This window comes from Bos grunniens, chromosome X, assembly GCF_055505025.1.
Source record: "Bos grunniens cultivar Pamir isolate PY7600 chromosome X, Bosgru_T2T1.0, whole genome shotgun sequence".
Lineage (NCBI taxonomy): Eukaryota > Metazoa > Chordata > Mammalia > Artiodactyla > Bovidae > Bos > Bos grunniens.
Window position 1 is genome coordinate 98,244,465 of NC_141194.1, and position 23,978 is coordinate 98,268,442.

The following is a 23,978-nucleotide window of genomic DNA, read 5'->3' on the forward strand; positions in this document are numbered from 1 at the left end:
AACAATTAAAAAGTTGAATGAGAGGGAGAAAAGGAGTGGGTTTGTTGTCTAGGTATTTTATAGAACATTCAAAAGACATTAATTAGTAAGGTAATGCAATGGATATATGTGTTCTGATTCAAATGCTATTAGAAAATGAAATGATTTAATAAAACTCATGTAACTGCAATCAAAAGAAACCTTGCCTATGAGCAAGGTTTTAAACAAATAGTAACATATGCATTTTAAATGTGCTTTTGTCACCTAAATGTGCATATTCACAATCGTGAGTACTTTTCATCAAGTACTACTATATTAATAGCCTCAGAAGTCACATTGGAACTTGCAAGCCCTTTGTATCACTCACTTGTGTGTTGCATATTCAGTCGCTCAGTCATGTCTGACTCTTTGTGACCCTAAGGACCGTGACCCACCAGGCTGCTCTGTCCATGGGATTTCCTAAGAAAGAATACTGGAGTGGGTTGCCATTTCCTTCTCCAGGGGATCTTCCTGATTCAGGGATCTAACTGGTGGCTCCTGTGCCTCCTGCATTGGAAGGTGGATTCTTTTACCACTGAGTCACCTGGGAAGCTGTATCAGTCACTACTTCTTGCTTAACTGAACTTGGGTATTGTAGCCTTTTAATGTTCCTGCTCTTGGTATTTAGGTTTTATTTCTCTGTGGTTTTCTACTTCTCAGTTTGGGAAGAGAGGCCGTGAAGTGCTTTGCCATATCCATGTACACCTTTCAAATGGAAAATTCACAGGAAGCAAATTAATATCTTAATGCTGTAGGCTGAGCCCTTTTTATACAGAAAGGTAGGGGATTGAACATGAAAGACAATTTGAGGCTCCTTTTGCTCTTCTTTTATGTTTGCTTCTATCCACTTGGTTTTAATCTGTGGAACTCAAGGCTGCCTCAAGGGCATCAAATATTCAGTAAAGATAAACTGATCCTCTACATAGAAAACCCTAAAGACTCCACCAGAAAATTACTAGAACTAATCAATGACTATAGTAAAGTTGCAGGATATAAAATCAACACACAGAAATCCCTTGCATTCCTATACACTAATAATGAGAAAACAGAAAGAGAAATTAAGGAAACAATTCCATTCACCATTGCAACGGAAAGAATAAAATACTTAGGAATATATCTACCTAAAGAAACTAAAGACCTATATATAGAAAACTATAAAACACTGGTGAAAGAAATCAAAGAGGACACTAATAGATGGAGAAATATACCATGTTCATGGATTGGAAGAATCAATATAGTGAAAATGAGTATACTACCCAAAGCAATCTATAGATTCAATGCAATCCCTATCAAGCTACCAACAGTATTCTTCACAGAGCTAGAACAAATAATTTCACAATTTGTATGGAAATACAAAAAACCTCGAATAGCCAAAGCGATCTTGAGAAAGAAGAATGGAACTGGAGGAATCAACCTACCTGACTTCAGACTCTACTACAAAGCCACAGTTATCAAGACAGTATGGTACTGGCACAAAGACAGAAATACAGATCAATGGAACAAAATAGAAAGCCCAGAGATAAATCCACGCACATATGGACACCTTATCTTTGACAAAGGAGGCAAGAATATACAATGGATTAAAGACAATCTCTTTAACAAGTGTTGCTGGGAAAACTGGTCAACCACTTGTAAAAGAATGAAACTAGAACACTTTCTAACACCATACACAAAAATAAACTCAAAATGGATTAAAGATCTAAACATAAGACCAGAAACTATAAAACTCCTAGAGGAGAACATAGGCAAAACACTCTCCGACATATATCACAGCAGGATCCTCTATGACCCACCTCCCAGAATATCGGAAATAAAAGCAAAAATAAACAAATGGGACCTAATTAACCTTAAAAGCTTCTGCACATCAAAGGAAACTATCAGCAAGGTGAAAAGACAGCCTTCAGAATGGGAGAAAATAATAGCAAATGAAGCAACTGACAAACAACTAATCTCAAAAATATACAAGCAACTCCTCCAGCTCAACTCCAGAAAAATAAATGACCCAATCAAAAAATGGGCCAAAGAACTAAATAGACATTTCTCCAAAGAAGACATACAGATGGCTAACAAACACATGAAAAGATGCTCAACATCACTCATTATCAGAGAAATGCAAATCAAGACCACTATGAGGTACCATTTCACACCAGTCAAAATGGCTGCGATCCAAAAGTCTACAAATAATAAATGTTGGAGAGGGTGTGGAGGAAAGGGAACCCTCTTACACTGTTGGTGGGAATGCAAACTAGTACAGCCACTATGGAGAACAGTGTGGAGATTCCTTAAAAACCTGGAAATAGAACTGCCTTATGATCCAGCAATCCCACTGCTGGGCATACACACTGAGGAAACCAGAAGGGAAAGAGACACGTGTACCCCAATGTTCATCGCAGCACTGTTTATCATAGCCAGGACATGGAAGCAACCTAGATGTCCATCAGCAGATGAATGGATAAGAAAGCAGTGGTACATATACACAATGGAGTATTACTCAGCCATTAAAAAGAATACATTTGAATCAGTTCTAATGAGGTGGATGAAACTGGAGCCTATTATACAGAGTGAAGTAAGCCAGAAGGAAAAACACCAATACAGTATACTAACGCATATATATGGAATTTAGAAAGATGATAACAATAACCCTGTGTACGAGACAGCAAAAGTGACGCTGATGTATGGAACAGTCTTATGGACTCTGTGGGAGAGGGAGAGGGTGGGAAGATTTGGGAGAATGGCATTGAAACATGTAAAATATCATGTATGAAACGAGATGCCAGTCCAGGTTCAATGCACGATACTGGATGCTTGGGGCTAGTGCACTGGGACGACCCAGAGGGATGGTATGGGGAGGGAGGAGGGAGGAGGGTTCAGGATGGGGAGCACATGTATACCTGTGATGGATTCATTTTGATATTTGGCAAAACTAATACAATTATGTAAAGTTTAAAAATAAAATAAAATTAAAAAAAAAAAAGATAAACTGCCAATTCTTCACCTTCTGGGAAAGTTGTCAGGCAAGTGAACTGTCAACAGCAATTATTTTTTCTGATCTTAAGTAGATAATTAGCTCCGAACATTCCTTCTTTAATGATTTCCTCTCACAGTCAAGTTCAAGTGTACCCTCAAATCTGTCCAATTAAAGTGAACCAAGAAAAGAATTCCCATATCCTATTTCTAGAATTACTTTTAGATAGAATCATATTGTAACATATATGCTGTCTGAGCTATGAAGATTTTGCAAAATATATTTTAATAACATCAATGATCAGGCATTTATGCTAGAAATTTTATACTTTATTCATTCTTACATGTACCCTTTTGACAGGAAAATTATTAATCTTATTTTACAGATGAGAAAACAAACTTAGAATGATTAAGTTCATTGCCTAAATCACAGATCTTGTATGTGGTCAACCCTGGATTTGAATCCAGGGCTGCCTAATTCTAAAGCCTTTTTCTCACTAATATAATACATTGCAGATCTTCCAATTGGTTACACTTATATGATAATATTATCTTGTTTATATTTCTCTCTCTCTCCTGATCCCAGTATGAAAGCTTCATAAGAACAGGGACCTAATCTTTCTGGTTTGTTACTGAGACCACAGGACCCAGAAAATTTCTGGTATATTGTGGCCACTCAGTAAATATTATTGCATGAAAATAATCATGAAAGGTTTTTTGGTTAATTTCAAATTAGGTAGTTGTACAAGAAGAACTAGAAATGCCAAATGAGTGCTACAGGGGTGATCAGTGGGATATATTACCATAGGTTGGAAGCTATGGCAATAGTATAAACTATAGACATCCAAAAAGCAAGAGTGCATACAATTCAGGGAAGAGTTCAAAATAATATCCTTGGAGGGATAAAAAACATGTTAGAAATTTTAATAATTTTTTTGTTTTAGCTCATCTTTTTCAATTTTGGTTTTCACATTTTATAATATATAATATTGCAATAATATATGTGGCATGATATACATAATACAGTAATATATAATAACATACAATAATATGGACAGTAATGTAATATACACAGTAATATAATACTATACATACATGTGTATATGTGGAGGTGGGTAGGTGCTTAAGCATTTTTACTGCCAGCTGTGCTTGGAGACCTGTGGTCCAGAAGGAGAAATAAAAATATGGAGATATCTATATAATTCAGTGTTCTACCTGCTAATAGATGTCTAGACAAAGAACTTCAGGAAGAAAGATAAGGGAATGGCAAATACTTGTTTTGTCAAGACAGTGGTGGTGGTGACACTGACGCACAGGTATGTTGGGGAAAGAGGTCAGAAAGTTGCACAGAGAAGATGACAATTTCAACATAATCCTGTGGCAAAGGCAGGTGAAATGGGGATTTTCAGGGAGAGAGAACACTTGCAAAGGTGCAGAGGCATAACTTTTTAAAAATTGAAATATAGTTCATTTGCAACATTGTGTTAGTTTCAAGTGTACAGTAAAGTGGTTCAGTTATACATATATATGTATATATGGATTGTAGCCCGCCAGGGTCCTCTGTCTATGGAATTCTCCAGGCAAGAATGCTGGAGTAGGTAGCCATTCTTTTCTCCAGGGGATCTTCCCAACACAGGGATTGAACTTGAGTCTCCCACAAGGTAGGCAGATTCTTTACCATCTGAACCACCATGGAAACCCACTATAAATATACATGAGTATGTATCTATTCTTTTTCACATTGTTTTCCATTATAGGTTATTACAAGATACTGAGAATACTTCCCTGTGCTATACAGTATAACTTTCTTGATATGCTGAAGGCACTGTAAAGCATATCTGGATTGCCTAAGCAGAGAGAGTAGAATAGGCAGTAGAATGGGGATTGTGTGCATGCTCAGTCGCTCAGCTGTATCTTACCCTTTGTGACTCCATGGACTGTAGCCTGCCAGGATCTGCTGTCCATGGAAATTTCCTGGCAAGAATGCTGGAGTGGGTTGCCATTTCCTTCTCCAGGGTATCTTCCTGACCTAGGGATTGAACCCAAGTCTCCTGCACTACAGGCAGATTCTTTACCATATGAGCCACCAGGGAAGCCTTGGATTACATGTACCTAACATATAAAGGAGGAGAAGGCAATGGCACCCCATTCCAGTACTCTTGCCCGGAAAATCCCAAGGACAGAGGAGCCTGTGGGCTGCTGTCTATGGGGTCACACAGAGTTGGACATGACTTAGCAGCAGCAGCAGGAACATATAAAGGCACACTGAAGCTGAGTGCTCATGTATTAATAAGCTAGGTAGGGTGTATGGAAAAAAACAAAACAAAACAAAACAAAACAGAACTCACTTAGTGAACTAGACTACAGGTAATAACATTCTGAACCCAGGTGATGACTACGGAATATGAAGAAGAAGATATCTTCAAATGCTATACCAGGTGAAGGATTAAAGGGCCAGTGGAGAAGACAGACTTAAAGATGACTTCCAGATTTCAATCCTGGATGAGGTTACTATAACACTGACATATAAGGTAATCCTGAGGAGAGGAGGGCTTTTTTTTTTTTTTTTTAATTGGAGTATAGTTGCTTTACAATGTTGTGTTAGTTTCTGTTGTACAAAGAAGTGGAAGTAGATGAGCTATATGTATACATATAGTCACAGCCTCTTGGACCTCTCTTGCACCCTTCACCCCCACCCCCATCCCACACTTCTAGGTCATCACAGAACACTGAGCTGAGTTCCCTGTGCTATACAGCAGGTTCCCACTAGCTATCTGTTTTACACAATGTAGTGTATATGTGTCAATGCTACTTTCTCACTTTGTCCACCCTCCTCTTCTCCTGGTGTGTCCACATGTCCATTCTCTACTTAGGAGGGAGTTTTTTGAGGTAAAATGATTTTGGATAAATGACAAATTAGAGCAGGGTCATTCATATATAAATGGCCAATAGGGACCTGGAGATACGAGATGGGAACTCTGGAAGAAATCAGGGTAGGAGTTGAAATTTGAGAACCATTCTCATTATTGGTTCATCAAACATTTATGGGCACATACTCTATGCTAGGCACTATGCTAGATACTGGGGCTAATGTAGGAAAAAGACAGATGTCACACTAGCCCTCAATATGCTTATCTTATACTCAACAGAGAGAGACAATTAAGGAGAAAAATGTTTGTACACAATTACAACTCATGATAAGTGTGTAGAGGAGCAAAATTTGTCACCCAAAATATCTCTTTGGCATGTGGATTATTTTCAGCTGAAAACAATCAAGACCCAAAAGACTCAGGAAGAACATTTGACCTTCCCCCTAATTGCCTTTAGAAGTAGAGGAACTATTCTAGGCAGGGAACTATCACCATAGATAACTACTGCATGAACTAGGTTTGTAAATGGGGAGAAACCTAGCAAAATCTGTTGGTTAAAATTCCTCTGTGTCCCACCCTCTCTGCTTGGCTCAGCAAGTATCTGTTGATTAAACATTTGCTTCTCCATTTCCATGTCAATTGCCTTCCCCCTACCTATGAGGTCCTAAACCACTTCCCTCAGGACTTCCCCCTACCTATGAGGTCCTAAACTACTACTCTCAACACCCTCTTCTGTCTTAAGCTGAAGATTGCCTTTAAGGTGAGGGTTCCAGACGTTCTGGCTCATAACTCAGTTTCTTAAGTCTTTCTCATGTATAAATGTTATTAAACTTTTGTGTGATTTTCTCCTATTAATCGGTATCATGTCAATTTAACTCTTAGACCAGCCAGAAGAACATTGAAGGGTAGAGGAAAATTTCTTCCTCCCCGACAAGTGCTATGAAGGGTGGCCTGCTTTGAGATTAGGTGATCAAAGAAAGCCTCTGAGGAAGTGGCAGTTAACCCGAGAGCTGTTCAGTGGGATAGGACCAGCTAGGCAAAGTAGAAAAAAGAACAATCTAGGAAGAGGGAACAAGCAGGTTTGGATGTGGGACAGATCTTGGTGTGCTGTGGGACTAGAAATAAGCCCAGTGTGGGACTTCCCTGGTGGCCTAGTAGTTAAGACTCCATGCTCCCAATGCAGGGGGCACAGGTTTGATCCCTAGTCTGGGATCAAACATGATCCAGCATGCCATGTAGCATGGCCAGAAAACAGTGTGACCTGGAGCTACTGAGCAAGGGACACAGTAGCATAGTATGAAGCTGGAGAGGAAGGCAGTAGTCAGATCATGGGGACCTTGAAAGCCACATAAAAAATTTTGACATGTTATTCTTCTTGGAGTAGGAAGTTATTGAAAGGTTTTAACTGTAGACAATAAAATGATTTATATTCCTTTGGACTATAAAATACAGATAGTTAAAGCATCAAAAACAGGCCTTCTCAGAAGAAGAGAGAATAAACACAGAAATAAGAGGCTGAGGTCTGAGTCTTAGGGAATGCTTCTCATTAGGATATGATGGGAGAGAGAGGAGCCAGCCTAGAGGAAGAGGAGTGTTCAGAGAAGCAGGAAAGGTGTCATGGAAATCCATGAAAGAGAATGGTTAACCAAAGAGTCTGGTCAACATTGTTAAATGCTGAAAAGATTGTGAGGAGGAATGAAGTCTGAAAAAAATGTCTATAGATTTCATAGAAGGAAACCATTTTGAAAGGGTAACTTCCATAGAGAACAATGAAGCTATAGGTAATTAAGTAGAAAGCGCACTTCTAAGAATATATTAGTCAGTGGAAGGATAAAATAAAAATGATGGGTTTTAAAATGGGCAGAAGAACAGACTAGACATTTTTTCAAAGAATATACACAGATGGCTAACAGACACATAAAAAGATTCTCAACATTGCTAATTATTAAAGAAATGCAAATCAAAACAATGAATGGTTATCATCAAAAGGAACACAAATAAACAAATGTTGGAGAGGATGTGGAGAGAAGGGAACCCTTGTGCACTATTTGTGGGAATGTAAATTGGTATAGTCACTATGGAGAACAGTATAGAGGTTCCTCAAAAAACTAAAATTAGAACCACCATATCATCTAGTGATTCCACTCTAGGGCATATATCCAGAAAACCTGAAACCACTAATTCAAAAAGACACATACACCCCAATGTTCATAGCAGCTCTATTTACAATAGCCAAGATATGCAAGCAACCTAAGTGTCGATCAACAGACAAATGGATAATGAAGATGTGGTGTGTGTGTATATATATACATATATATATGTATATATATACACATATATCTATATATCTATATGGAGAAGGCAATGGCAACCCACTCTAGTACTCTTGCCTGGAAAATCCCATGGACAGAGGAGCCTGGTAGGCTGCAGTCCATGGGGTTGCAAAGGGTCGGACACGACTGAGCGACTTCACTTTGACTTTTCACTTTCATGCATTGGAGAAGGAAACGGCAACAATCAAAATTTCAATAAATCAAAATTAACAACACACACTAATGTATTATAAGTCTCAATAAAATAAAGTCTGTTTCAAGGAAGGAAACTTGGGTTATCTTGTTTGCTTTATTTTGTTTCTGATATTCCTTGCAATATCTAATGGTATCTTATACATGGTAGGTGCTCAATTAACATAGGTTGGTTGTTCGATGTCTATTCTCAAGGAATTTATAACTGGGAACAACCAAATTATATATGCAATATATGGTAATTTCCAAAAGAGTGACTCTGTTAATGAATATTGCGGGATTTAAAAGGAAGGAAGTGTACTTATAGACTGAGCTGATGTGGGAATGTTTCATACAGAAGGGGAGTTGTTATCAGAGTCTTAATAATTGCCTAAGATTTAAATGTGGGCCTTCCCTCATGGCTCAGATGGTAAAGAATCTGCCTGCAATGCAGGAGACCTGGGTTCAATCCCTGGGTCGGGAAGATCCCCTGGAGAAGGAAATGGCAACCCACTCCAGTATCCTTGCCTGGAAAATCCCTTGAAAGGAGGAGCCTGGCAGGGCTCCATGGGGTCACAAAGAGTCCGACACGACTGAGCAACTAACATTAGGATTTAAATGCAGATTTTGTAAAAAGAAAACAAAACTAAAGGGGAGCATTTTCTATGTCAGGTCTTGGATAGTGAACTCACAGCGAATTGGAAAGATCTGACTGTTTTAAGAAATATGGGAGAAAATCAGCCAGAGGTTATTCAAGATGTAGCTGAGATTTAAAAACAGAAGGATCCAGGGGACAAAGGGATTTGAACTTGTGTCAGGAGGCTGGGAGTTTAGGAGTCTTTTGTTTTGGAGAGCATCCTGCCAAATTAAATGTGAAATTAGGCATTTCAGTCTAATTTGGAATGAAAGTCAGGAAACTTCATTCTATTGTCATTTCCAGATTCATCCTTGTCAAGTCAAGATATAATTCTGTTAGTATCCTGCTCAAAAATTCTCAATGGTTCCCTAATGCTTACACAATTAATATATAGACTCAGTGGCCTAGCACTGAAAGGAATTTACAAGTAAGGTTCCAAGTATTTCCAGGCTTGTTTCCAGTTATACCATATACACACCACATACCCTTGCCAATTCAACCAGGCACTGTTTCCTGATCATGCTATGTGCTTCCTGTCTCTATTCCTCTTCCCATGACAATAACTCCACCTCTACCTTGATGTGTGTTAAAACCTTATCCCCCCTTTAAATATCTATTTCCCATGCCAGCACCTCCTCTATAAAGTCTGTCCTACTCCTTCCCACCAGGAAGATTTTCTCTCTTCTGTTAATTTCCATAGCATTTGGGAACTCATATAAACTTATAATGTATCTTATATTGTAGTTATTTGTAAAGTAACTTAATTCCTCATCTTACCGTCTAACTCCTACTAAATTTCAAATTACTTGGTGACAAGATCTAGATACTGTTTATTTTTTATTCCCTTTTGAACCTAGCATAAACAGTTCTTGACTCAGACTGATGAAGAATTAGAGTGAGGCATTGGAAAAGACTCTGATGCTGGGAGGGATTGGGGGCAGGAGGAGAAGGGGACGACAGAGGATGAGATGGCTGGATGGCATCACCAACTCTATGGACATGAGTTTGAGTGAACTCTGGGAGTTGGTGATGGACAGGGAGGCCTGGCGTGCTGCAATTCATGGGGTCACAAAGAGTCGGGCATGACTGAACTGAACTGAGGGATCGATGTAGCTGGGGAAGCATCAGTGAAAGTTTTCCCTAATAAGAGCTATCTCAACCTTTGTCTTGGTGATTTCTCTGAAATTTAGACTCATTGACTCTTTAGTGTTAATTTTTGATGTGTTAAATTTTGACACATGCTAGTCATTTTCATTATCGCTATTTATATCCAGTGTAGCGATTTTCTACTGGAGCACTAATAGATCTTATGATCATTTTTGAGTAAGTATACTGAGCAAATAGTGTACTGAGTAATATTTGTCATATGATATATGGAGGCAGCATAATAGAGTGGAAAGAGGGAATGCTTTGAATTTCACTGAACTTCACTTTGGATCCTTGCTGTTCTATTTAATAGCTATGTGTAGTTCTGTTGATTGCTCAACTTTTTTTTTTTTTTTTTTTTCTGGTCAGCTGATTTTCCTTGTAGCAAATTACTTCTTTCCTGTTATTATTCCATGGGGCTTGAGGTATGGCTAACAATCCTCCCCATCCTCCCCTGCACTTCCAAAGGAGGGTATGGGACATAGGTCTCGCCAATCGCCATATCCCTTCTCTCTGGCTAATGCCACATTGATGAAATTCAACTGGGAAAAATGAAACCCTCTGTCTGTTGAGAGAATGGGATGTATGACTGAAACTAATGGTTGTCCATCACCTCTCTATAACCAGGATAAAGTTTGTCTAAGAACAAAGCCAATGGGAGAATAGCAGAGCTCAGTGACTGAGATAAGTGAATGAGAGGTGATAACATAATTCAGCCTCTGGATCTGGCTATGCGCGTATTTGTGCTAAGTTGTTTCAGTTGTGTCCGACTCTTTGCGACCCTATGGACTGCATCCCGCCAGGCTCCTCTGTCTAGAGATTCTCCAGGCAAGAATACTGGAGTGGGTTGCCATGCTCTCCTCCAGCAGATCTTTATGACCCAGGGATCGAACCCACATCTCCTGCATCTCGTGCATTGGCAAGTAGGTTATTTACCAACAGAGCCACCTGGGAAGCCTGGATGTGGCTATAGGCAAAGGCATTTCACTCCCTTTCTTTTTTATCCTCTACTCCCTTAGACTTTGAGTCACATGAGTTAATGAACAACTTGTTTATTCCTTAAGTCAATTTGAGTTTATTTTACTTGTAATCAACTAATGGTAAATAGATATATCACATGACCTTGGGCAAGTTATTCACAATCTCTCTGAGGCTCAGGTCATCTATAAAAGGGGAAGTTAACTATCACACTGGGAATATTAGGAAGTTCAACTGTATGTGAAATATAAGGGACAGCATTTTGACAACTATAAATGTTTGTAAAAAAGAGGATAGGTATTATAGTCTTTCATCCAAAGAGAAAAAAGCATACTGTTTACTATGATTATGCTTTCTTTAAAAAACAAAGAAACACTATTCATTTGACCAATATAGACAATGGAAATGCAAAAGCCTATGCCCAAACTGTTACAGTTAAATATCTCACCACAGGATTTCTCTTTGATGACTAAAATCACAGATTTTTTTCTTTTTTTAGCACAGAACATGAAAACATATTTATTATTCCACCTAGAATATGCAAGAGCTAGCATTTAACTTTAAGGCTGGTTCTTAAAAGCCTGCATAAAAGTTTTGAAATAAAGATTTGTTGCTGTCTCATATCCTCCACATTTTCAACTTTTCACTTTGAGTATAGGTTGTAAATATGTTGTTAGAGAAAAGCATTTAAGAAATGACAAAATTCAACCTTGGAACATGACATTAGTCATTCAAAGCACACATATTTGAAAACTGGTTCAAATACTGTTTTTACCACCTCTTTCCTCCTACTCCTTTCCTTATATAACATATTATCTTTGAAACAGACACTTAAATAATAATCTGTGTGATCTGAAAAAGTTAATGCAATTGCCAAAGAAGCCTAATTTATAACCTGGCACCTTCAGGACCTAGAAGCAGCTGCATTATTTAAATGTTTCAATGATAGGGAAAAATTTGCTTGTGAGAGTGGCTATGTAGGTGTGGGATGGATGGAGAACCTGTGTATGAACCATGAACCTACTTTGGGTCTTAGAAATCTATCCTGAAGTTTTCAAACCCAAGGACTGCATGTTTAATTTGCATTTGTTTTGTAGTAAAGGACTGACATGAAGATATAAGTGGTGCTTGCAAAATTCTATTTTAAGGTCCAGAGATAAGCTAGCACAGCAGAATAATATTTAGAAAGTAAGCATGGGGAGTTTAAACAATTGTCTTCTTTATGTCAGAAAGATGGTCTTGCTCTTAATTTTTTCCATCCACTTTCACTGGATGCTAAGAAATGCAGTATCTTCAGGGGGAAAAACTGGTCTATGTGCCACAGTATTCTATGCAAATGAACCCTGTAATGAAAAAAAAAAAAACATCACTCATGCATCTATGAATATAGTTTCTTATATTTGATATAGAGCCTGATGTACTATCCTTTTCTTTTCCCCCTTGACATCTGTGGAGTATATACCAGCAACGTAAAAAAACATCCATAAGGTGCTTTCCTCTTAATACTGGTGTGAGGAAAGCACATATATTAACTCAGTATTCACCAGGAGTTTTTCTTTTACCATATATAATTTGATAGAATCCAGAAACATTTTGTTCTTTCCAAATGAATCCACCAATGGGTAAAAAAGGTTTTGACATTCCTCAATACCAGAAGAATATCAAATAATCAAAAAATAATGGCATCTCTCTGTGGGTCCCTGTTCAGATTGAAACATATCTTTCTGCATGGAGCCATGGAAGTGTAGCTTTTTAAGGTAGTGTCAATAAACAGATAAAGCTCCTCATCCTGCATGCAGTTGTTCTGACTGCTTCATATCCAGCAACCACAGACATCCTTTTTACAAAAGAGGTGTATATTGACTGTAATGATGATGAAGCTGAGCATGAGAAAGCTTAAATGATGAACGTATCACGTCAGAACCAAGATGTGGTAGACACAGGATTGAAAATCAGTCTGAAAAGAATATAACAAGTTGGTTTGACATCTCAGTGTTCTTAACCACTGTGTTGTCCTACCTCTCAAGCAAAAAGTGACTTACTATTTTAGCAGAGTGCCTTTTCTACAACAAGATACCAACTTTTACTCTTAGAAGTAATCATGCAAGTTCCCCCCACTTCCAACTCTCTTGCCGATTCCCGTATTTCTCTACCTTCTGTCATGAACAGCAGCAATGATTTTTCAGGGCAACCATCAAAGGACATTGAACGTCAACATTTTCAAAATATGAGAACTAATCTTGAGAGAAGGAAGAGAGGACTTGTTCAAGGTCAGATAACCAATTGGAAACAGTACAAGTACCAGCACAAATCTGCTTGTTCATTCCAGTGCTCTCTCTAAAGAGAAAACAAAATCTCACAACACAGTGGGTAGTTTCTTATCCATGAGAGGCTAGTCATCTATATCTATACAGATATATATCTATTATGAGGTCAATTGAATAAATGAGGAATCAAACGCACCTGGAGCATCAGAGTATTGTTTAAGTATAATATTAATCTCAAAGCTATCAAACTATCTTGTTCCAAACCCAACACTGGAGTTTTCTCCTCCAAACATGTTCCTTCCCTGTTGCTCCCTATCTCGGGAAGTAGTTCCTTATCACTCTTAGGGCACAGAGAACAGAAGGAGAAGATCTGGGTTCTCAGAACCTGGCATATTGGAGCAGGGTCCATACAGAGCTGGCACTGAGATTATCATGGAGGGGACGCAGCGGCCTCAGTGAAGGGCCATTCTGAGGAAGGTTTGGACTGGAAGCAAACCGGAAGGAGTCTTGCCTTCTCTCCCTGCAGCCTCCCAGCCTTCCTTGAGCGCCCCCTAGTCTCAGTGTCTAGTGGGGCATCAGCGGCAAACGAAGCAGCGTGACCGTGGTTCGCAGTGCCCGCCGCAGCGGCATCCGAAGGCATCAAAGGAGAACAAGAAGGTGAGTGTGAGAGGCTATAACTTAATATCTGCAGCTTAATAACTGGCACAAAGGATTGTAGTGAAAAGACAAGTTTCTTTTCTTTCCTGCACCCCTCCGCCTTCATGTTTGTAACCATCCTCCAGACGAAAACAGAAGGAACAATTGTTTCTATGGAAGGTGCTTAGTCGCTTTAGTCACGTCCGACTCTTTGCAACCTCATGGACTGTAGCCAGCCAGGCTCCTTTGTCCATGAAATTCTCCAGGCAAGAATACTGGAGTGGGTTGCCATTTCCTACTCCAGGGGAATCTTCCCAACCCAGAGATGGAACCCACCATACCTCCTGCATTGGCAGGCGGATTCTTTACCACTAGCACCACCAGTGTTGTATCATTTTTTAATTGAAGTATAGTTGGTTTACAATTTTGTGTTAGTTTCAGGTATACAGCAAAGTGAGTCATATATATATATATATATATATATATATTCTTTTTTGATCTTATCTTTTAAATCCCCTTGTCTCATCTTTAGATCTCCTGGCCTAATGGAGTTGTGGCTTCCATCATGCTATTGAAACTACTCTAATAGCCTTTCATAACTCTTTGTTTGCTAAATCCAGTGCTCATTTTAATTTTCTTTGGTATGCAATATCGTTGACAATTTCCTCCTTAAAACTCTGTCTGAAGCACGGTTTCTGTTTTTGTTTCTTTCTGTCCAGTGCCACCTTTTACTCTGCTTTCCCCACCCCTCTATCCCCCTTCCCCGACAAGGCTTCATGCTCTTTGGAGTTCTGGCTGAGATTCCTTTCTGTTTTCACCTTTTTTGGAGGGGGCGGGAGTGATCTTACCTAGTCCTCCAATTTTAGCTGCAACCTATACATCAATGGGTATCTATCTGTTTTGGTCACCCAGACTTTTTTCGTGAAATCTGATTGCATCTGTCTCTCTCTTGAATGGCTCTTCCTGAATGACCCATTGACATGTCAGATCTAAAACGTCCAGAACAAAACTCATTATCTTCTCTCCATGAAACCTCTTCTTCTTTCTGCATTCTCTTTCTTAAGCTAAGAATATCAGTGCCTATTAAATCACCCAAGCTAAAAAACATGCAGTCATTTTTGCAGTCATATATATATATATATATATATATATATATATATATCAGTGCTCTCACTGCTCAGTTGTTCAGTTGTGTCCTACTCTTTGCAACTCCATGGATTGTAGCCTGCCAGGCTTCTCTGTCCATGCAATTTTACAGGTAAGGATACTGTAGTGGCTTGCAATTTCCTTCTCCAGGGGATCTTCCCAACCCAGGGATTCAATCCGGGTCTACTGCATTGGCAGGCAGATTCTTTACCACTGTGCTGCCTGAGAAGCCCATATCATCCACATCTTCTTTATTGGAAGAATAAGTATCTTCTTCATCCATTCATCTGGTGGTTGACATTTAGGTTATTGTCTGTGTCATCTCCCTCTTTCTTTGTCTGAGTAAACTAGTAATCCTGTGAGACCTAGATCAACTAACCTAATTGTGTGGAGTCTTCCTTGACTCATCCAGAAAAAGTTTTCTTTCCAGTATTTCTTTTTCACTTTGCATTTACTTGTATTAGCATTCATCCCTTTGGATTGCACTTATTCTTTTACATCTCTGTCTCCCACAACACACCTATGGGCTCTCCAATGGCCAAAGGCCTTGTTTTAATCATCTTTGTATATATAGTACCTTGCATACTGCCAGGAACATTATAGAAACTTAAAAAGCATTTGTTAAGTGAATGAATAATTGAAATGATTCTTGTGTACAAGGGAAAACCCTCTGGGAAGAAGCTGTAACCTCACCTCACCCAACTTTTCTATTCAAGAAAGCATATTGGAAAGAAAGTGAATGAGGATAATTATGAATTGGCTAAACAAATCACTTACAGACTTTCCTCTTAAAAATATTATTCAAACATATTACTTGTAGCACACCTCAAAACTAATTTGAGATATAATGATGTATCATAATTCCACAGCTGAGGATGGCTCTAAAAAGCCAGGGAAGTGCTTTTCCTGTTTCTCTGAAAATGTAGAGGTAGTGCTTTACTAGTTTTGGAATTAAGCCTTACATGTTCCTTTTAAAACTTTTTTTGGTCATGCTTTAGTGTTTTGCACATACACACACCCTGGAGCTTTTGATGATGGGTTCATTTTTACAAATCTAGTGCATATATCATTGTCCTTTCTCATAAATGCAGCCCTTCAGGTCAGCACTCAAGTGTACTGCAAGGGTGTTTGTATTCTATTTCTTGCTATACTTGTCCTATGTGTAAATAGCATTTTTGCCCTTCTAGGGTTGTCATTGCAGGTCCCTCAGAAGATCATGTAATTTTTCAAAGAAATAATGAAAATAACAAGTTTTTTTTTTTTTTTGTTAAGAGAATTTAAGGGAAGAGTTTATAAGGTATTAATCTGTGTTTAGAGGCTCCAATGGCTCTTCAAACTCTAAATTCTGCAATTTTATGATGAAACTCTTGCTCTGGGATAAAGGGAAAACATAATTTCTTCTTCTATTTTACTTATTCTTCAAAATTTATTTTATTGAAGTATAGTTGATTTACAATGTTATATTAATTTCTGTTTTACAGCAAAGTGATTCAGTTATCAATATATATATTTTTCATATTCCTTTTTATTGTGGTTTAGTATAAGATGTTGAATGTAGTTTCCTATGCTATATAGTAGGACCTTGTTTTATTTTTTCTTAAAGGAGAAACTGAGTCAACTAGACATGGCATAGAGAGTGCAGTCTTTGATTATTTTCACCTGTCCCTATAGAAAGTGAGACTCTGGCAGTACAATGCCCTCATCACACCTCTTACAGTGTTCACAAATAATGAGAATTTAAACATTTTGCATTCTCACTGAAGTATATTCATGCAGCAGATTCTGAACCTTGAATCCTTTTGGTTTCTGAGAAGTGAGACTCCTTTCTTGAAGAGAAGCCTATTTTTCCTATGCTAGTTTATGTGTGAGAGGACACAGGCAAACCGTCTCTGGGTTTTTCTGATGTTATTCAGAAGGCTCTTAGAAAACTCACCTTGTTTCTTAAGGAAGAAAGTAAGAAAGTCAAGAATCTGTATGGAAATAAACAACCTGGAAAGATAAAACTCAGAGTCCCTTTCAAAAGAGGAAGGGCTAGCGCACAATATTAAAGGAACTGTTTTTTTCTTTTTCCTCCCTGAGAGAAGGCTGAAAGATGTCACCAAGTTTAATTAGGTCTTTGTATAATCAATCACCTCATTGTGCCCTATATTTGGAACTCTTAGGCTAAGTGCAATTTCTCTCCTATTAATAGGAACCATGCACAAGCAGGTGAGATTAAGAAGCGCTTTGCTCTGACAAGTCTGAAAAACATCGGACAGGACAAATAGTGGTCCATGTAAGTACCATCTAAGGAAACTTGGGCTGGAGCTCCCACACAAATTCAGCCCACAGGGAAAGGTCAGCAAAGGTGGGAAAACTACAGATCACACCTGCCATCTGATTATCAGGATTCCACCAAAGGAAGCTTAGAATCTTCCCTTTGGCAGTCTGATAAGGGCATAGCATTTGTGTTACATGATTTTATTGGGTACTGTGTGGAAGCTTAATAGACTTATTGCATTGAGAAAATGAAGGAAAATAGCTTGAATTTCACTATCCTAAAAAAAATATGATTTTTCCCAGTTTATTGTGGATATGGTGCAGGGTTTATGTTATGGGCATCTGCTGTTACTGCAGCAAGGAAATCTCCTCATGATGAAGTCAGTACGTTGGCATCAGTGAAGCATGCATGTGTCTATCAAGTTTGGTATTCATCTCTGATGGCTTTTGGAAGCCAGAGAGCTCTTTTCAAGTCTAAACATTTTGTGAATGTTCTGCCTTTGACACTGCTGACCTTCTTAGTCCCCTTCTTGGTGGCCATATAGATCAGTGATCACGGTGACAATCTCATTTTGAGGACAGAGGAAAAGAATTATTACCAACCAGTGTGTCTTTTGACCTTCCCAGACCTACATAATGAAATGACTAGATTTCTTGGTACAGAAGAAATAAGAAAATTGGAATGGCCTTTTTTCTCTAGTTGTGTCCTGTAAAGGGCATATTGTTTATTTAAAACATTAGCATTAGATATTGCCCTGGGAAGAAAAGCAGAGGGAAAGTTAGAATTTGGTACCTTCCAGCTCTGCAGTGCCTTACTAGGTTAGTATGAAGAAACTATAAAAAGAAAGAACTGTCTTACTGTGGTTCATGGGTTACCTGTTGGTGAACCAGTCTCCCTTTCCTTAGAAGTATTTCTTTAGAATGTCATGGTTCACAGGACATGAAGAAGTAGGGATTAGTTCATTATATATATATATATATATATATATATATATATATATTTTTTTTTTTTTTTTTCTTATTTTTCCTTTTCTCTCTTTCCAGTATCTTCTTCTGCATCCCCTCGGCTTTTGGCATTCTTCATGTCACTTCCGACTGTGTTCACATGGGCATGGCTGGCTCATAATTTTAAACGACTAGTGCTAGGTGGATAAGCAAGTAGATTCTCTGTCCTGTGGTCTTCACTCCAAGCAATAATATTTTCAGTGCTTATCCTTAGATTATTTTTTATTATCCTTATTTTTTGCAACCTATCTGAACTTCTCTGGCCTACCCAAATCTCATCCTAGAAATCCCTGAAGACCTGGCTATTCTTTAAAATTTTAATTCTTATTTTTAGTTAAGTAGGGACTACATGGGCTTCCATGGTGGCGCAGACAGTAAAGAATCTGCCTGCAATGCGGGAGGCCTGGGTTTGATCCCTTGAGGAGGGCATGGCAACCCACTCCAGTATTCTTGCCTGGAGAATCCCTGTGGACAGAAGAGCTTGGTGGGCTATGGTGCATGGGGTCACAAAGAGTCAGACACAACTGAGCAACTAAGCACAGCACACAGCACAGGGACTACATATGTCTTCTGGTAGATAAGTATTTTTAATTCCACTATTTTGAAAGAAACAATGTATTGTAGAGGAAGGGGTGTTGACCTTGGTGTGTGTGTGCTAAGTCACTTCAGGTGTGTCTGACTCTGTGCAAACCTATGGACTGTCCCTTGTCTATAGCGTTCTCCAGGCAAGAATACTGGAGTGGTTGCCATGCTCTCCTCCAGGGGATCTTCTGGATCCAGGGATTGAACCCATGTCTCTTATGACTCCTGCACTGGTAAGTGGATTCTTTACCACTAGTGCCACCTGGGAAGCCCATTGACCTGGGAACCAGTGCTAATTTAGCTGTTAACTACCCATGTGACTTGGGTAACATTAGTTCAGTTCAGTCACTCAGTCATGTCCAACTCTTTGCAACTCAGTGGACTGCTGCACACCAAGCTTCCCTGTCCATAACCAACTCCTGGAGCTTGCTCAAACTCATGTCCATTGAGTGCTGCACTCAATATTCCAGCAAATTTGGAAAACGCAGCAGTGGCCACAGGACTGGGTAACCTTAAAATAGTCACTTATTCTCGATCGGTCTCAGTTTCCTTATATAAAAAGAAATATCCACATCAGTCTGTGTGGTTTTTAAATTGACATTCAATAGATAATTTACAATGTCAGAAATTTATCTTTCTTTTACACAGATTGCATCTGAACTGTGAAATTTGGTGCACGTCAGAGAGAATAGAGTATGTACTGGACAGGAGCAATTAGATATTCAAGCAGGAAATAAGTTGTGTGTGTTGTGTGTTTGTGTGTGTGTGCATGCAAAAGTGCATGTACAAGTGCACTATAATGCCTTTAAAAATGATGTTGTTTTTTTCATATTATATGAATAACACATGTTTTGTTTTGGTTATTTCTTGCTCTTTACAACCCCAAAACTTAGTGCCTTAAACAGCAACATTTTGTTTATCATCTTTTTGTGAATAATTTGGCCTCAAATGGATGTTTCTTCTGGTTCATATACTGAGACTGCAATAATCTTAGCCTTCACTGGGTTAGAGAATCTGAGATGGCTCCACTTCTATGCCTTGGAGGGCATGGCTGGAAGGCTGGACTCACTTAGGACACTGACAAAGTTGAGCCTCTTCTCTCCATGTAATCTTGGCTTTCCTCTCCATTTGTGATCTCTTTTTTTCAGTTTCTCCATGAGTTTTCTACATGGTGGCTCAGGGCTCCCAAAAGCACAAAATGGAAGCTTTTAGGACTTTCTAAATCTTAGACTTTGTAATTTACACACTGCCTCTACTGCTTTATTCTTTGGTTAGAAAGTTACCCAGACAGCAAAGATTCACAGGCATAGTTCTCTGGGGATCATCTTAGGAGATAAGCTATTTTATACTCTTTATTTTAAAAAGAGGTTTGGAAAATGCAGAAAATTGTAAATAAGAAAATAAAATAAAAATTATCCAGGAATATTTTAAGATTTATTATGAAAAAAATTACAAAATAATATGCACCTTATAATACCACTTTGGATTAAAAATGTGTGCATGTGCATATAAGCAAAAAAACCTTCAAGAAGAAAACCAAGAGATTTAAAATAGTTATTTTTGTTTTGTGGAGTTATGAATGATCGTTAACTTCATATTTTTATTTTTCTCTATTTTCTAACATTTCAATAATGCATGTGCATTACTTGTGTAAAACATTGAATCAATTTAAGTCCCACCATCCATTGATAACCACTATTAATATTTGGTGGATTTCTTCCTACTCATTAAATGTTCTTTGAAACATGATTTTGCTTCTTATATCATGTTTTACTACATAGAGGTATTATGATTTATTTAATCATTTCCCCACTGCTGCACATTTAGGTGGTTTATTTATTTATTTATGTATTTGTGTATTGTTATTTTAAACAATATGATGAGCGTTTTGTTACATATTTGACTGTATCCTTTATAATTTTCTTACATTAAAGAAGTGAAGTTTTGAGGTGAAGGAATATGAATTTTCAATCTTTCAATAAATGTTGCCAAACTACTTTCCAGAAAGTTATGAAAATTTGTTCTACTGTTTCATTGGCTCTGGTAGAAGCCCTAATCTGAATCAGGACCAATAGTTGTTGTTGTTCAGTCACTAAGTCGAGTCTGATTCTTTGTGACCCCATGGACTGTAGCATGTCAGTCTGTCCTCCACTGTCTCCCAGAATTTGCTCAAATTCATGTCCATTGAGTCATTGGTGCAAATAGTTGTAGGTTAATTGAAAAAATTAAGGTAGGGAAAAATATATGTGTGTGTGTGTGTATGTGTATTTATTAATATATACACATACATGTATGTATGCACACATTGTAGCATTTTTATTTTAACTTAAGACTTGTTAATATGTATGTGTTCATTTGTTAGCCTTCTGCTTTATGGACAAGGATTTTTCTTTGAATATGCTTCCACTTACTCAATTTCACTTCTGTTTAGTGGTATGCTGATACACATTTAACAACCAACTCTCTGGAAAAAGAATAGCCCTGACTGTTGTGTTGATGCTTTCTGTGGTGTAAATACTCCCATTATGTTCACTTTTAAGCTACTACCATGGCACTGAAAGTAGAATGGAAAAGAAATGTGTGGTGGTAGAGCATTACATTATATTTCCACTCTACAACAAGAGTATGTGTAAATAAACTGAAGAATATAGATAACTGTAAAGTGTAAAATATAGGAAATGACTGATATTCAGTATTTAATAAGTTTGTTTTAAAATGTAATTTACTTAAATCTAAGTTTGTATCACTTAGTTATTAATGATGACAATGTTTAACAACAGGCCCACCAAATTACTGAAAACTTGATAATTGGCCCTTGTAAGCCAGTCCCAGCTGGCTCTTGCATACTACTGCTTTTGTCTTTCACTAAAACCACAGCATAATGCATTCTCTATGATTTCCAGTTTTGGTTTCTTTGAAGTAAAAGAGCAATTAAAAAAAAACACCTGTTATGAAATTTGAGTGTGGAGTCCTTCTGAATGTTTCTGACTCCTGTTCTCAACCAATCTTTGATGACTGTTTCACCCACATCTAATTTGACACCTTTTAAATTTTATTTACAAGAAAACTTTTAAAAAGCAATTTATCTTTATTGAATTGCAATTCAATTTTCATGGAAATAAATCTTTTTTCTCTTTGCACATATATACTATGATAACCATTTTATATAATATGCAAAGTAGAGCTGGCATCAACAAGCTTGTGAATAATTAATAATACTGGCTTTTGGTGAATGTATAACTCAGTTGATGGGAACAGAATTTACCAAGTATCCACAACCATGAGATTTTCCTGGTTATGTGTATTCAACATGCTATGGGAATGGAGATGAGTTAGGTAAGTGCTATATTTTGTACCCTGTTTCTTTTATCTGAAGGACAGTTCTTTAGTGAAATACCTGATAATGAGATGGATAATGCAGATTTCTACTCTGTTCCTTTCAGGGAGAATTTATTTTACTGATTTGCCCATGCTATTTCCCCCATGATCAAAAGGAATGATTTGTGAGGGCGTTAATGGGGCTTCCCAAGTGGTGCAGTGGTAAAGAATCCACCTGCCAATGCAGGAGATGCGGTTTTGATCCCTGGGTCAGGAAGATCCCCTGGAGAAGGAAATGGCAACCCATTTCAGTATTTTTGCCTGGGAAATCCTATGAACAGAGGATCCTGGCAGGCTACAGTCCATGGGGTCACAAAGAATTGGACATGACTGAGCACCACCATCCACCCCTAAGCAGAGTCACAGGGAAGGTGTGTTGAGGCAAATAGGCCCAGGAAACAATCACATCTCTGGTCCTATGCTTTTGGGGTCATTTCCACTGGGTTCTAGCCAACTGAGTTAATGAAGCTCTTAACATTATATTTCTCTTGACATTTGTTTCTTCTTCTACTTTATATTGCATTGAAGTGGTTATTAAGTCAAACAATGTGGAGGTAGGATGGTCCTCATAGAGCAACTCCAATTCCCTCATTTTATAGAATTTCTCTTTAGCAATCCTACTTTGGGGCATATATGCAGACAAAACCATAATTTGACTCCTAAGTTAATTTTAGAACTATTTACAATACCCAAGACATGGGAAACAACCTAAATGTCCATTTACATATAAATGGATAAAGATGATGTACTATCTATCGATCTCTCCATCCAATGGAATATTACTCAGTCATGAAAAATAATGAAATAATGCCATTTGCAGCTACATGGACAAACCTGAAGATTATCATACTAAGTGAAGTAATTCAGAAAGTGAAAGACAAATACATATGATATCAGTTATATGTGCAATCAAGTCTAAAATATGATACAAATGAACCTTTTTCCTATCTGTACCAAACAGGTACAGACTCACAGATATAGAGAAAAGACCTGTGGTTGCCAAGGGGAAGGGGTTGGGGAAAGAGATGATTAGGAGTTTGGGATTAGTGGATTAAAAGTATTTTATATAGAATGGATAAACAACAAAGTCCTATTGTATAACACAGGGAAATATATTCAATATCCTGTAACTAAACATAATGGGAAAGAAAAAAATAGAATTTCTCTCAAACTCTGTCCTGGGTCCATGCTTCTGTTATGTTAATATGTGTATTTTAGGAACTTAGAGTTGTTTGGTAACAAAGAATTTCCTGCAGATGACCAGCATTTTGTGTTATGCATGTATCTGAATGGTACCCTCAAATATGTGCATGGATAATTGAGGATACTAATAGATAAGACACTGGAGAAGAATCTCCAGAGGTACTTATTAGAAACCTTGTTATCATGTTACAAAGGTAAACAAGACTCCACTAGGTAAAAATGTCAAGAGATATTTGTGAAACTTTCAGATTTCCTCTGAGTGTCAAGGTAGCCAAAAGACCAAAGGCAATCGGAAAGGTTAATGACTGTTCCTTTGTTTTAAGTAATTGTTGCCAGAGATGCCATTTCCTTCCTGGCTGGAGGCTTCTTCATGACCTTCATAAAA

General features: G+C 38.0%; 1 pseudogene; it reads left to right on the plus strand.

Annotated features, from left to right (window-relative positions):
• The window catches only part of LOC147340955 (spermidine synthase-like), a 43,320-nt pseudogene that overhangs the window by 13,160 nt on the left and 6,182 nt on the right, over nt 1–23,978 (plus strand).